General features: G+C 40.4%; 1 protein-coding gene and 1 long non-coding RNA gene across 3 annotated transcripts in view; one reads left to right on the top strand and one right to left on the bottom strand.

Moving 5' to 3' along the window:
- LRMDA (leucine rich melanocyte differentiation associated) overlaps positions 1 to 16,119 on the top strand; it is a 975,008-nt gene that overhangs the window by 225,047 nt on the left and 733,842 nt on the right. The gene's annotated exons all lie outside the window — the stretch shown is intronic.
- Positions 5,392 to 16,001, bottom strand: LOC119234260 (uncharacterized). The gene is made up of 4 exons (XR_005122567.2): positions 15,907 to 16,001; positions 6,363 to 6,492; positions 6,139 to 6,265; positions 5,392 to 5,433 (listed from the first exon to the last, which is right to left on the bottom strand). It is a non-coding gene; the product is annotated as an uncharacterized LOC119234260 (long non-coding RNA).

Below are 16,119 nucleotides of genomic sequence, written 5' to 3'. Positions count from 1 at the left end.
ACTGCTGAACATTGATTAAAATGGAAAGAGTTTAAAGAGTCCTGCATTATCAAGTAAGTAAATCGCAGTTCATTGGCGGAACTGATTACAAAGCCCCATTCTTACCTTGTGACCCAAAGAGGGTAGAATAGACATGATTGGTAAATATCTCTGATGACATATGATTAGTTCTGCACAACACATGGTTTTTAAAACCGTCTCTCAACCTAAGAACAGTGTTAATAGCTTTAGTAGTACACAGATTGGTGATCACTAACAAGGTCTAAAATAACTGAATTGAAAATTCAGTCTAGAGAGGGCAAATAAGTTGCCCAGGGTTATATATTGGTGAGGAACAAGATGGGGATGCAAGTCCAGGTTACTTGATTTGAATGCAATATGATTTTCTGCCTTTGTTTTCTCTTTTCTGAAATATTGGAAGCCTTGAGTTTCTTGTACATACTGCTGTTGACTCTCTCTGTGTTGGATGATCCAAGTTCTAACTGCGTTTTTGTTAGTTTCAGTCTATGATGACTTTTTCTTTGTCCAGGTGTTCTGTGTGCTTTAGCTTCTTGCTGCTCTACTTCCAGACTTCTTGTCTACCGTCATTTTCCTGCAGATGATAGTTTGATTGTGAAGATCTGGATTCACTTAATATTTATTTCAGTGCTAGAATCAGAATATTTGTTTCACTTCTCTGAAGAGGAAATGCAAATGGCCAACAGACATATGAAAAAATGTTCAACATCGCTTGTAATCAGGGAAATGCAAATCAAAACTACCATGAGATACCATCTCACACCAGTGAGAATGGCACATATTAAAAAAACTAGCAACAACAAATGTTGGCGAGGGTGTGGAGAAAAAGGAACTCTTCTGCACTGTTGGTGGGAGTGCAAACTGGTCCAACCACTGTGGAGAGCTGTGTGGAGATTTCTGGACCTACTAAACATAGAACTTCCATATGATCTAGCAATTCCACTCCTAGGTATTTACCCAAAGGACACAGAAACATCAATTCCAAAGAACACCTGCACACCTATGTTTATAGCAGTACTATTTACAATAGCTAAGCTTTGGAAACAGCCCAAATGCCCAAAAATAGATGACTGGATCAAGAAGATGTGGTACATATACAACCATGGAATATTACTCAGCATTCAAAAAAGACATGCAATTTGCAGCAACATGGATGGCATTGGAAGGGATCATGCTCAGCAAAATAAGCCAAAAAGAAAAAGAAAAATACCGGATGGTCTCACTCATAGCAGGAATCTAGAAAACTTAAATAAGGGACCAGGAAAATGAATAACTATAAGAAAGTGAAAATCAAAATCAACAAAAAACTATGAACCAGAGACACTTTTTGGGGGTGGGGGGGGCGGGAGGGGAGGGATTGGGGTCAGAATGGGGCGTTTGCAATTGTATGGGGGAATATAAAAATAAAATTTATTATTTAAAAAAAAATAAAAAACAAACAAACAAACAAAAAAAAAAACCAGAATATTTGTTTCAAATCCTACTGATAAGTGATAGGGTAGTGATGAGACAACAATGCGGTATTGAACAGAGTCTTTACAAGGAGGTGAGACAGGGAGAGACTACAAATGAAATGTTTATTGATAAATTTGTTCATAATATCCTACTTTATGCCTTACTTGAACATAACATATGTACTTTATTATTCATATCATATATCCCTACTTTGAGAAGATGAAGGAAATAGTGACTTGGTCTGGGCAATGATCTGATGTTTAGTTTTGTTGGGACTCAGCAGAGTACAAATAAAAGTTTTTGTTCTTAGCATTTTTTGAATTTTATTAGTTGTTGGTTATGGGATGCCTGTGGTCTGATTTTATTTATTTATTTATTTATTTATAAAGCTCCAAATAACAGCACCATTACATTATATTTTGTTATCAGTTCGGGACTAAATTCAGAAATCTTTGATTCTGATAGGGATTCCCTGATTATGTCATGAGAAAGAAATTGAGAGTTTTGAAAAATTATAAATGCATTCCCCACTTATACAAAAATTCAGCTTCCTAACACTTACAATATTATATATCCTAACAGACATGTTGGGAAAAAAACATGTGGTTGAGAAATGCTTTCTGAAAGAATCTCATGCTATAGGGAGAACATTTTGAAAACAGATGTTTGGAAAGGTTTTCCTCATCATGTGAGCTCAATGCTAAAATCTGTCTAGGTGTGTCATCCATAAAAGTGCTCATCTCTGCATACTTAAAAAAAGGAGATGGAATTTTCAAGGGTTTTTGAATTCATTTGTGAAAAATAAATTGCCATACATTTTGTGTAATTGACATAAAGAAATGTAGAAATTTGGTCATTGAATTTAAACAAAATCTGAGCATGACTGGTTAATGAGACTGAAAGAGTATCATGTTTAATAAACTCAGCCAATGATTAGTAGTTTTTTCCATATGTAATGTGGTACTCAATAATGGTCCCCCCACCCATGCCTTTCTCCCTCCCCTTCACCCCTCAAAGGTATTAGGTCCTAATCCCTGGAATCTGTGATTGCTGCCTTATGTGAAAAAAAGGGTCTTCGAAGATGTGATTAAAATAAGGACCTTGAAATGGGAAAATTATCCTGGATTATTTGAGTAGTCCCTAAATGCAATCAAAAGTGTTTTTGTAAGAGGCAAAGGATGTTTTGACACCAGAGGAAGAAACAGTGACCAGAGAGGAATTGTTGCTTTCACAGGTACGGAATGTTGGCCACCTCCAGAAGCTTAAAATGGTCAGGAACATATTATCCCTGGAGAGAGTGCAGGGCCCTGCTAACTCCTTGATTTCAGCCCTCCTGTGTTTCTGGCCTTCAGAATTGTGAGAGAATTTGTTTTTTATGCCATCAAGTTTGGATAATTTGTTATAGCAGCCACTGTAAGCTAATACATACATATTTCACAAACTTTTCAAACAGTGAATCATTTATTAAAACCAAGTCTTAAAATATATTGAAATTAGAACTATTAAGTTGCTTTTTCACAAAGGGTTGAGATGACATTTTAAAAAAGTGAAATAAAAGGAAAATGGAATCTTTTGAATGAATAATTGTGTAAAATATATCATTGCTTTGTGACCTCAGAGATTTTGACGTCATTACTAAGTAGAACTACACTTGAAGTCTTTGTATTTTCTTTCCCATCCTTTAAGTGTCTATTTTGTATGTTTTTATGAATACATTGGTATTTTGGTAAGTCTGTATAATTTAAAGTTATAATGCAAAATAAATCAACGTATGTTGGAATGTGTCATCAAATAAATTTGGAGAATTTGCTCTAAGATTATTGGCATGATTAAATGAGATAAATGGAAAAACTCTTGGACCATGTAGGCTCAGTATGTGTTGACTGACTGTGTAAATGGATGGAGATTGAGAAAATGGAGGGTCCTAGTTTCAACTTCCAGGGAAGTGTGACTCATGATGGGGACCTCATTGTGGGCCCAGGTGTGTTTGATTTGAAAACAGGTGATCTCTCCACTTTACCATCTGATGGGGAAGTGTGCTTGTTATAATCTTCCATTTCACAATTTCACGATAGGTAAATGAGATTTAGTCATGAACTTAAGAGAGTTGCCACATCTCAGCATTGGCATGGTTTGGGAAGAAGCAGGGAGTGCAGGATCAAGGATGGCCTGAGCAGGCAGGGGATTTCTACACTGAGTGGTGTTGGGAAAAGGATTTGGGCAGTTATAGAATAGGCTGTGGAACTCGCTCTGCTTTCCTGTGGTTCACTCAACAAGACAAGCAGCTTTAGGCTTTTGCCTGAATGTGAGAGGCTATGAGAATCTGCCAACAACAGAACAATAGAAGATTCTTGAACACCAATTCCTCTTCCCCATGAGGAGTGTTGGAAGAGAAATAAAATTCATATACAAAACACTTTGCAGACAGCCCATTTGCCAACACCTGGATTGTGGGGAACAGGGAGCTGTCTGGATAGATTAAAATTCGACAACCCTCAAATCTAGCTTTAGCCAATAGTCTCACTCTTCCTTCTGAGCAAAGACTCAAAAGCAGCTTTCATTGCAAGTGTTAGCAACAAACTACCTGTATTTGGAAGTGCTCTTCTTGCAGCTCAGCTTTTAATTGAGCTATTAGTGACAGGAAAATAGCCAGTGAGTGGGTGCTAGAGGAAGGTAATAAGAATTTCAGAGCTGTGACATTCCCTAGACTGGCCAAATTGCACCAGTGAGAGGGGAGCAGACCCTACTGGCTGAATCATGAGCCTCGTCAGTCCAGTATTTAAAACACCAGAATAAAGACCAGTTCCTGGAAATGTCCTTATTGTGCACTGGTGGTGATAGGGAGGGAGGTTTCTTTGCTGTTCACGCAAAACTTGGCATTGACCCCTCATGGTCTTTGTCCCTGCTGTTCCAATGGCCCTCCAGGAAGGAAATTCTCTGCAACGAGCTTTGCTTAGTTTGATTTAGTTTTCATACTGCCCTAGTTCATGTCACTCCCAGGTTTAAAACCTTCTAGTTGTCTCCCTTAGGTTCAGAACTCAGTATTGTTGGCAGGATTTTCTCCTCCTTCCTGCCCTTCAGTCAAACCACATTTTACTCTGTTCATTCTCTGCAGATGACTTTGTCCTGTTTAAGTGCCCTTGCACAAGCCCTTCCCTCTGCCTTCACCTGCCACCTCTGATTGTCCCCTACCTCATGCTTTTGTATCCATTAGGTCTCAGTTTAAATGTCACTTCCAAAGGAAGGACTTCCTTGAACCCTGTTGACAAGCTTGGGGTGCTTGTTGTATGCTCCCCTAGCATCCTGCATGCCCACTTTGGGACAGTCAGTTCACTTGTAATGTATTCAGTGTCTGTCAGCCCTGGAAGACCATGGTCACTGCACAGTACCAGGCCCACATTGGGTGCAGTTCATATTTCCCAAATGAGTGGATGAAGCTCTTTAATAGAGAAGATACTGTGTTCCTTTGCAGCCCTCTAACTAACATGGCACCCAGTAAATGTTTGTTCAAGTAAGATCAATGGAGAGGCAGTGGGCCAGGCCTTTCCCAGCGTGACCTGGATGTGGTAGCAGGCTCCCCACCTTCTCCCCATCTCAGTGAGAACCAGGTCTGAGTACTGCAGGCTGCTTGGGGAAGAGAGATGGTGATTATGAGGTAGGTCGTTACATCAGTCAGTCTTTTTTTTTTTTTAATTAAAGATTTATTTATTTATTTATACAAGCACTGGGTACAGTCAGAAGCGCGAGAGGGCGAGAGGATTCACAGAGTCAGATTGGGGAGAAGAACAGGCAGAAGGACTGAAGTACACTGCTGAGGGGAGCAGCGGGAGGCAGGAGAGGTCTGCGCGCCATGTGGGACCCTCGCCGGGGGCCGGGGATCGAACCGGTGCTGCAGAGGCTGCGGGCAGCATCGCAGCCCAGCGCTCAACCACTGTGCCACCAGGGGAGGCCCCAGTCAGTCTTTTTAAAAGAAAAAAAGAAGACAAATATGCAGATTCACGTGACAAATATTTTTAGAAATTAATGAACCTGGAACATTTTACTGCTTTATTTTTGAAATCTAAAAGAGACAACCAAAGGGCAAGAGAGGCAGGGATTGTGGCCTCCTTTGGATTCTGTTTGCAACCTTAGGCTTCTTAAAAGGTCCCTGTATGAGTGGTGTTATTGTTTTCAAGTGTATGTCTTGTTTTTGAACTGGGAGTGAAAATAATAATTTTTATGGGATGAAAATAAATACTCAACTGAGTATTAAGCACAGAAATGGATCTCAGGGCCTCAGATATCAGCCCCACCATCTGAAATGTAAATATCTCCTGAAATTCCCATTTAAGAGCAGATTTCACCTGCAAGTAGACTGTTATATCTTCCTGAAAAATATATACACTCTAGTGAGGGAATAAACACATCATTACACTTTCATGACAGATAAGCTTGGCTCTGTTCGGGTGTAAACTCATTTTTCTTGGGTTGACCTTTAAATAGTATTGTGCTATTGTATGGGATTTAAATCAATAATTTTGTCAAAGCAAAATATACTGCAGGGTTTTTTTTTCTTTATCATTTAAACAGTTCTGTAAACTCTCAAGGAGTAATGGATTTCAACATGTTGTCCCCAGGAAGGGAACAGGGGAGGAGGGGTGGCAAGGGGGGGATATAAAAACTCACTTAGCGGCAATGAGGCAGAAGCCCCGGATGGCTGCAGATCTGTGAGAGTCCCATTTTCTCTTCCAGGCAGCTGAGATGGAGGTGCCAGTGTGGCTGTAATTAGTGGTGTAATACCTTTTCTGCATTCCTGTTGTAAAGCAACAAAGTGTCCCAGGTGTGAGGAGGTTAAAATGAGAAGTACCCAGTAGTTACGAAGCAGCAATAATGAGTTTCCTTCTACTTACCATGGATTTGTGTGATATACAGCTTGCAATTAAGCATGGCTTGGTGATTCAGTGATTAATGTATATACAGCTCCTAAAGGAGGGAAGCCGCCCTCCCGTCACATCCTTCATGATGTTTACAGCTGGGTACCTATTAACAGGAAGATGGAAAGGGCCATTTACAATTCAGTAACCTTTATGACAGTGAACTCTTTAATCAGCATTTTATTTCCTTTGTAACACTTTAGTCATCTACAAATGTCAGAATAAAATAGGGCCATGAAATATTTAGGATCGGCATGTGGAAATTGACTTCCCTTGATTTAAGCTGCTGTGTCTTTTCATTTTGTTGTTTTGGGAGCTTTTACTTTTATTGAAAGACAATTTATAACTAAATGCTCCCAACAGTGACTGGCATTAGGGTAGGAGGAATTTCAGAGAGCCAAGTTCTGGTTCTATAAAATGTGTTGATGCTTGCTATATTGGGTAATAAGTTATTCAAATAAAAACATTAGCAAAGGGTTTGCATTTCAGAGCAGTATTTAGTCGAGGTACGCAGACTCTGCAGAGTTTATGACAAAATACCCCGACATATTTTAGAAAGGTAATTAAGTATGAAGTACATCCATAATAATTTAAGTCAGTTATAGTATGTACCTGAAACATGCATTATTGTCTCACATTATTTTCTTAGTGGGATTCTGGGACTTTTTCAATTCAACAATAACCACCTTTCAGCCTTCTTAGATTGTTACAAATGTATATAGTTTGTATTAGCAGAATTGCCACATTTATATTTTAAAAAGACCTTTAAACAGTGATAATGTTTTATTAAGCAATTGCATTATTTCTTATTCATATCTTTTTGTTAAGTCAACCCACTTGAAGCCCATGAACTCAAAGGTATCCCAAATGCTGTGTTTTAAAAATTAATCTTGGATCCTTAAGAATTTGCCGTAGTGCAGTGCTGCTCTTCCCCAGACCCCAAGGCTTCTTGGTGACCATTTCTTGACCTTGGGATGTACCTTGGTTCAGGGAGGTAGTTCTTTTTCAGGAGCACTGAGTTCCTGGTCTCATGTAGGCCATGTTGGACCGCCTTTCATACTTCTCTACAGGATACTGGGAAGGTGTTCCCTTTTCTTTCCTGCTGTGTGGAAACCAGTCATTGGGCCCAGCATGGTGCAGTGGAAAGGCCAGCAGTCTGAGTGCAGCCCCAGCCCTGGCAGGAGCCCACATCATGTCCCGACTGTCCTGAGTAACAAATTCCCAGTCCACCAAGTATAGCAAGTTGAGCTGGAATGTTAATGAAGAAAGTTGAAGTATTCCCAACTTGAAAGTTATCCCTACTATAAGTTCAGGGCATAAGATAGAAAGGAGGGAGACCCAAAGAATGGAAGTCTTTCTTCAACTTCACTGAGGTATAATTATCAAATAAAATCAGATTTTTAAAGTGTACATTGTCATTACTTTATAGATCTATGCAGTATGAAGTAATTATCCCATCTAGGTAATTATGATATCCATCACCTTATATATTTAGGGAAGAACATTTAGGTGGTGTTTGTCTAGGGGATGGAAGTCTAACTCTGAGTGAGGGAAGGGACCCAGGGCTTGGGATAGTTACAGGACAACTTTTTCTTTGTTTTTCATCTCACCTCCTGCGTAATCTCTAGCTGTCTGCAACAACTTGATTTTGAAATGGTTCTTTGGAACATTAAATGGTAGAAGCAAGTAGGATCTTAAAAATTGCTATAGGAGGGACTTCAAGACCTCAGACTGTGAAGATGGGAGTTTTCTCACTAGAAACAAGAATCTTTGAATACTAGAGGAGAAATAGAGTGACATCAGCAATGATGGTGGAAGCATGTGTGGGTGATGGGGAGCTACTGACTATAAGCATTCATGAAAGCATTGGGGGAAGGGTAACTGGAAAAGGAGCATGGGAGAGGCTTCAGGAGAACAACATTTCAAAAATGATTTTTAGTCCATCTTTTGCCTACCTTTTCAGCAGTGGTCCCCACAGTGGCATCTTGACTAACATGAAGTAATGGGGGTCTAAAAAATCTTGGTGGCTATAGGGTTTTTCTTCCAGATTTCTACCTTTTAATTCATTTAATTTCTTTATTGTAGAATTATTAAAATCATTTTTTAATGAAAAATGCATTGTGAAGTATTATCATAGAATGTTTGAAAAGAAAGAGTTATACCATAACTATTATGTGTTCACATCTTTGCCTTTTTTCCAGAGATAGTATGCTATTTAATGAAAATAGATCCAAGTGTCAATTTTGTGTCTTGACCTTTTCATGTTATGTTAGATCATAGGCATTTCGCTGTTGCTTCGTTATTTTTATAATCATCATTTTTGAAGACTGTGTATTATTCTACCAAATAAGCTTTCCATATTTTAAAAAATAAAACATTTTAAAACTTTACTATGGGCTATGTAGTTTGCTCCCACAATTTTTGCCATAGTAACAGAATAATATGTCTTCCTGCAAATGAATTTTCCATATTTTGGGTTATTTTCTTAGGAGTAGAGTTCCAGGTATGGAATTATTGACCTGAAGAAAGCCATTGTATTGAATCATTTGCCAGTTTATAGCTTCAAGTGTCTTAAAAACCTTAAATGAGTTTGTCCCAAGTTCTGGTCTAGGTATTTGCTCTGGGCTGAAATTATTTTCATTAGAAGTTTTTGTGTTTTTATAGAAAATTTTGGGTATTTTGAAGGCTCTTAAGTCTATAAAGTCATGTGGGTGACACCGTTCATTCAAAATTCTGCTTTAACAGGTGATAGAGAATGAGGAAAAAACAGACTGGAATGGGAAACTAGTATCATTGGGCATCCAGCGCATGTTAGGAACTATCAAGCATGTAATCCCAGTTAAAGTTGGCAGTCCTATGGATGGGGCAGTAGCACTACTTTTTTTCCCCCAGAAGAGGAAACACAGTTAGGTTCAGTGACCTACCTAAGCTCATCGGGTATCTGTGGAATCAGAATTTGACTTGGGTTCACCTGACCAAAGCAGGTGCTTTTTCTTCTCTGCCTCATACCCTTTCTTTAAAGAAAGTATCAGTAGGTGAAGCAGTAGTTGGGGACTCCACTGTACTCTAAGAGTGTCATGAAATGGTGACCACTTCCCCTTGGTATTATCAGAAACTCTTATTTTAGCCCCTGGATTTTGGCCTTTGTAGTGATTTCTATGCCCTTTTGGCAGACCCAGCTTTATGTAGTTCTCTTAAATCACAAAGCATAGTTTTGTTTTAATGTGCAGGGATATTGGAAATTTGTAGTAGACTGATTGAAAGGAAGCTAGCAGGATTTTCATAGGTTCTAAGGATGGAGTGTGTATGTGTTTGGGGGATCTCTTTGGGGGAGCTGGGGGTCTAGATCCTTTTGGTCCTGTCAGATTTTACTATCTCCCTTTGTATTTCCCTGTAGGCCTTGAGATGTGTCAGACAGGAGAAGAGATGACCTTGTTTGGAAAGTGAATTTGAGAACCACCGTTAATGCCGAGTCTGCTCAGACAAAAGGATGATCTGAAGGGACCAGGAAAAAGACTAATTGTAATAAAGTAAAAATCAAAATCAACAAGCAACTATAGACTAGAGACAAACTACGGGGTGGTGGGCAGGGAGGAGGAGAAGAGGGATTAGAGTTAGAATAAGGGGGGTGGGAATTGTATGAGGAATATAACCACAATGAAAATGCATACATTGTGCAAAGATGAAAAATGATGTAAAAATTATATAAAATATAATAATAAAAAAAAGGGTGATCTGAAAGAGCTGTTCAGGACCCTTACAGGAACTCTCCACTAACCTGTCAGGAACCAGAGGGAAATGATCATCCCTATAGATGATGAATTTGACTTGGGTTGGTCAGAGTTAAGGGAACAGTTCAAGGTCATAACACCCAAGATACCAGGCAGATTTAAAAGCAGGGGTCTCGATTGTCCCTACAGGGAAGAGTCAGTGAATGAGTGAACACAAAGGGGAGCTGACCAAGATGCCAAGCAGGGAGACCAGGGATGTCTGTGACTCAGCCTTCCTCAAGCTCCCAGGCTGGTCTGCACAGTCTCCTTTGAGGCTGCAAGAGAATTGGAATTAGTCCCCTGGGAGGATCATGCTTTGTGGCTTATGACAGGAAGGCTGAAGGAGTAGTGAGAAGCTGGGAGGGTGGTGGCCACTGGTGTTTGGGTCCCAGCATGTCTGTTCCTACCCTTGGCCTGCTGGTATAGCATTTAAACTGAAGCCTGCTGTTTCTCCCTTTTAGGGGTGAGGATGGGAATCTACGTGGGGTTTTATTCTTCCCCCTGATGATTAGGGCACGTTAACCCACATTCCTTCTGCTGCTTTGCCCCCTCTCGGTCAGGATTATTTAAATGTTTATCCTTCTTTACTTCTTGACCTTTCTTGTTCAGTCCTAGTTCCCAGGTCCCGCTTGTTTTGTGTTTCATGAGCTTAGCAAACCGTGGCCTCCAATTCCCTAGTTCTAGTGTTTTCACTTAAGATGAGGAGTGATGAGCCAAAGGTTTCAGGCTCAATCCTTGAGCAAAGGGCCGCTCTGACAGGGATTATTATTTATTTGTCATCTTGGATGTAATAAGCTGTAGGTACAGCTTCGAGAGCCCTTGATTTATTGCGCTGTCTACTGCCACTAGCGGGACGTCTGCTCCACCGTGCAGGATGAATACCACACTGTCAGCTTCGTCGATCTGTCTCCACCACTGCTCTCTCTCTCATAACACATTCCCATTTCATGCCAGAATACATAAACAATCTTTCATTATTTTGATGCCTTTTTCATATTTGTTCTTTACAGAACATAAAGTTTGAATTTATGGGTTTCCTTTACATTATTTCAACACACTCCACCATTTTCCGGGTTTGTGGTTTAACTCTCAGAAATTGGCTGCCAGGTGATTTAGTTATTTTGGCTTTCTAGTTTTATAGTTATTTAATATCGCAATGCCAGATACTGAGAAAATGGAGTGCACGGGAGGTGAGGGATTTGCAGTTTAGGCCTCTTGTCATCAAGGCAATGTGATCGCGGGGATGAGGCGTGGGGGTTAAAAATAAGCCATGTGAGATGGGAGATCAGTTGCTCAATTAAAAAAATATCCTACCTCAAAAACAATATTTAGAAGATTGACCAGCTCAGGACCTTGATGGAGCTTGAAAGACAAAAGGGAACATCCAGCAACTGCTAGGAATTAATTAAGGTTTCCTAAGTCTGTGATCAAAATACCCACCTGGTTTCCCCACCCACCCCAGTAGCTTTTTGGGTCTTTTATCCCCCCACCCCCCCATGCCTTCTCTTCTCAGCTTCTTGCATTTATCCCCTCTCCTCCTCATTTCTGCTTTTGAGCTCTGATAATGCTACCTAATTTTAAGGACTTCCTGTTTTTATATTTAGTTCTAATTGGTAAAAGAGCTTGTATTTGGAGGCATTTGCTTAGCAGTAGGAAATTACTGCCTTCTATTTCCTGGTAGAAGGGCAGCCTTGGGAAGAGGATCATATGCATGCTTTTTTGTTCACTTATTTGTATTTTCCTATTTTCATGGATCCCTCACCCAACCTTTCATTATCTTATTTTTAACCAAACATAGCAATGGTATACATTCTCTAAATTGGGCACTTTAATATTTTGATTAAAAGAAAAAGTTTCCCCTTATTTTCCTTGAAATCAAAATTTCAGAGAGATAGCAGTAGTAGAAACCCATAGAGCAGATTGCATTAATAATGCTAACTCTGGTGATAAGAACTTGACCTGTTCTTCATTTGTTTATGGGATATAGGTCAGGCCATGGAGAAGCCTGGTGAATTTCACTTCTCCTGGTGGTTCCTGACAAATAGAAGCCATTGACAGATGAGATTGTATTCCAGTCAAGGTCAATTAATTGTGCAGAAGTCATGGCATTTGGGAAGTTAAAGTCCTTCTCAGTGACAGGGCTAATTCGCGTTCCATGGCTAAAATTCTGGCTCCTTTGAGAAAGGCCTCTTGCTCAAGTGCTGTACTGGGTGTGTATGTCTTTGCCCTTCCACTCAGCCCTTTGAGAGGAGGGGGCTCAAGGTGAGACACGCTCTGCCATTAGAAGTTGTTTTGAACCCTGCCTCCTCCTTGAAAGACATTAATGAATGTGGATTTGAATGCCATAAATGCAAGATAATTTTGTCACTCCTCGCTTCCCTTGGCCGCCTTCATTAGAGAAGTCGGGAATTTGCTTAGCTCACATCGTGTGCCTTGCACAGGCCTGTTGTGGCTGGAAGGGAACCCTAGTTAATTAATATGAGAAATTTGTTTTGTGTCCCTGGTAAAAAAGACGGTGCAGGTTGGTGTTGTCAGCAGAAGCTGCTTGTCACTTTGACCTATTCTGTTAAGTGTTTGATGTGTTTTCTCAGAGTAATCTGTGAATAACATTATAGCCCAGCCAGAAGAGAAACCGAGGGAGCAATAGCAGAATTAATATCTGGGAGCGTTGATAATTATATATCAGAATCTAATTTTTAGCACAGAAAATGTGTTAATGACAGAGAGGAAAACAAAAACCACTAGCTTCTCCCAGCAGGCCCCAAAGTGTCATTTATTATTTCTCAGCTGGATATCTATCAAGTTTATGGGTTAATTTTTCTGTAGACTGTTATTTATGGGTTTTTGTTTGTTTTCAGCCATCATTACTAACAATACGGTTAATAGCAATCATTTGTTATCCAGCACTAGGCGTGATGCCTCAGATGAGAGCACTGAACTGAGAATACTCATTTGGTAGCTGAATAAGGCCCTGACAGGGCCCATTTATAACAAGCTCATTCTATAATGTCCATCCTATTAATAAAATTTTGTTGCTGTCTAATTAGAGATGTCTGATGTGTATAGTAGCTCTGCAGAGGAGACTTTTTGCTGCTGCCTTCCCCCCCACCTCTTCCCCTGGCCTCTCCTGTGACAGCCAAAGCACATCTGGGCATATGGGTTCCAGAAACAAAAGGAATGAGGAACGAGCTGTGAATGAAGGTTCTGGATTAGAATACGGCAATAGCACAGAGTTAAGACTGCAAGGCAGGAGGTCTTGCTGGCTCTCCTGTCCTCCTCTTTGCTTTTCATACTGTGGCTTTACCTGCCCTGGTTAGTAATTTGCAGCTTGTCTCCCAAATTCTCAGTGACACGAGGTGTGACCACAGGATACCGTGCTTGATTTCCTAATAAACACACCAAAATGTAAACATCTAGACCAGTGCTGAGCTCTTCAGGCATTGCCTTGAAAGGCAACACATTTCTAAGTCACTGTTGTTTCTCAGGGTCTTCTAGAAACTTCTCTTGGCTTGTTTGCCAAGGCTGTCTCTTTCATCCAATAAATAAGAGTTTGGGATGGTCCATTAAAACATCAATCTCAGGGCCTCCCCGGTGGCGCAGCGGTTGAGCACTGGGTTGCGAGGCTGCCGGCGACCGCTGCGGCGCCAGTTCGATCCCCGGCTGCTCCCCGGCCACCAGAGGAGGGTCCCGCATGGCGCGCAGACCTCTCCTGCCGCCCGCTGCTCCCCTCAGCAGTGTACTTCGGTCCTTCTGCCTGCTCTGCTCCCTGCTCTGGCTCTGGTGAATTCTCTCACCCTCCCGCGCTTCTGACTGTACCCAGTGCATGTATAAACAAAACAAACAAACAAACAAATAAATAAACATGCCTCTATAAAAAAAAAAAAAAACATCAATCTCAGTATGTTGTGGTTGCACTTTGGGGAGTGAGACTGATTTAGTTTAGTCCTTTTCATCTCTGTGGATCTTCCAGGTTTCTTTCCTTAATTGGAAAGAAGCTTTGGGGGCTGGGTGATGGGATGCACCCATCTGTTGGATAAAAAGTTGGGACCCCAGCAGCTCCATTTAAATCCTGCTGCCCTTACTTAGCAGTGGTATGATTTGAGGCAAGTTACTGAATTGTGGGAGTTCTAAAAAAGGTACCAATCCCTGGAGAATGGATTAATGCAAGGATCAAATAACACATGTGAAAATGCTTTGCAGGTAGTAATACCTCCTAAATGCTGGCTATGATTGTGACTGGTTACAATTCACTGTTCTTCAGAAAACTATTTAGAAAAAATGTAACCCAGTGAGCTCCTTTATTTTAAAGTCATCTTAATGTTTTATAAATTGTTTTACTAATTTTATTGCTTATATTTTAAGTGAACTTTTGTTTCCCACTGCAGAAGTAAGATTTAAAGAAATGTGCAGCATTAAAAAGTTTTTATTACCCTGATTATGGTGTGTTTTGAAGTTTGCCCTGTTTAGGGGGTAAAAAGGAGTCTAAAATTCAGGGAGGAAATATTTTATTAATTCGCTGGGCGCTCTGAAGTGTACACCTTTGAATTAAAGAGCACACAATCAGGCAGTATGTTGAAGAATGTTTTAAAATAGTTTTGTTGCTAGGTAACTATTTTCTTCTTTAGTAAGCTTGTCCCCCCTACCCGGTGAAATGTTTTGCAAATGACCTTTTGAATAAAAATGATCATCTAATATTTTTCTCTTAGCCTATCTGTTTGATTTTGAAGGCAAAACTCTTAAAAAAAAATAAATCTAGTACTGCAAAATTTCCATCCTAAACTGGGAATGAAAGTGCTGTGTAGTGTTGGACTGGCAAAGGTCTGGGTAGTTGGCTGTTTTTTTTTAACCTAAACTGCACTTGACTACAGCTTATCAAGCCTTAATTAGTACTACATTTTCTCCCTGTGATTTCTATTGATGTGTGGTACAGGAAACTGGATTGAGCCTCCACCTGACCGGTGTGCAAATTGTTCAAGAAAATTCAGCAAACATCTCTCTCCATTACTCACCCTCCACCATGTCTCCCACCTCGATCCTCGCCCCCCCACCCCGCCCCACCTTGTGTCGGTCTTTCTTTCATTCCCCTCAATAGAAAAGGTGAAAAGCAGGACGATAGGAATCAGGTTGAGTATTAGTGTTTTTGCTGCCTGTGCAATAGAAAACGACAAGCAGCCGACTGGGCCCAAGTCAGCAGATCGGGAAACAGGGAGGAGGTGGCGGGTGGGGGCTCCCCCGCGGCCTCGGGATGGCTGCAACGTGATTGTGAGAGCCGGGATGAAGTCAGCACTGACAAAGTGAGGGGATTGATGGATGGACAAAGCAGGGAACTGGATGTGAGAATAGATGAGGGCAGAGGGGGAATTTAACACAGACAAACAGAATGAAAGACAGAGAGGAATTGCCTGCTGAAGTATGCCCGCCCTTAGCTCCCACAGCAATTTACTTACTGCTAACTGAACACCCAAGGATTGTTTGCATCTTTGCAGATTTTCTCCCAGCCATGGCAGAGGGAAGCTTGCAGATTCCATCTACGATTATGTGCCAGGCTTTCTCTTTCAACCTCATCTTGCCCCCCAAACTATGTTTACTCACACTCATTTAATTCAAACTGAGCGACTGATTATTTCCAATAAGTTCACACAGTGTTTCTACAGAATAAATTTTCTCTCCCTGCCATTCTTTTTAATGTTTCCACTAAATTTACCTTAATCAGTTATTGTTGCCATAGTGTCGTAAATAATAATATTTACCTGCTCCTTTTAAAATGGTGTTTCCAGAAGGAGATCTATTGTTGCTTTATGAAGACATGTGATAGTGATGATAATGCATGCCTGCTTTGAGCAGGAAAATCTTAGTGCTTTTCTACCATTACCCAGTCTCTATATATTACTGAGTGACTCAATATTTAGTGCTTTAAACAATTTAAGGTAGAAAATCTTTAACCCAAGTCCCAAATATGTTAG

This window comes from Talpa occidentalis, unplaced genomic scaffold (genome assembly GCF_014898055.3).
Source record: "Talpa occidentalis isolate TD23 unplaced genomic scaffold, MPIMG_talOcc4v2.1 talOcc4.8, whole genome shotgun sequence".
NCBI classification, from domain to species: domain Eukaryota; kingdom Metazoa; phylum Chordata; class Mammalia; order Eulipotyphla; family Talpidae; genus Talpa; species Talpa occidentalis.
The sequence above is the reverse complement of the archived record's forward strand: the minus strand, read 5'-3'. Positions and strand labels throughout refer to the sequence as shown.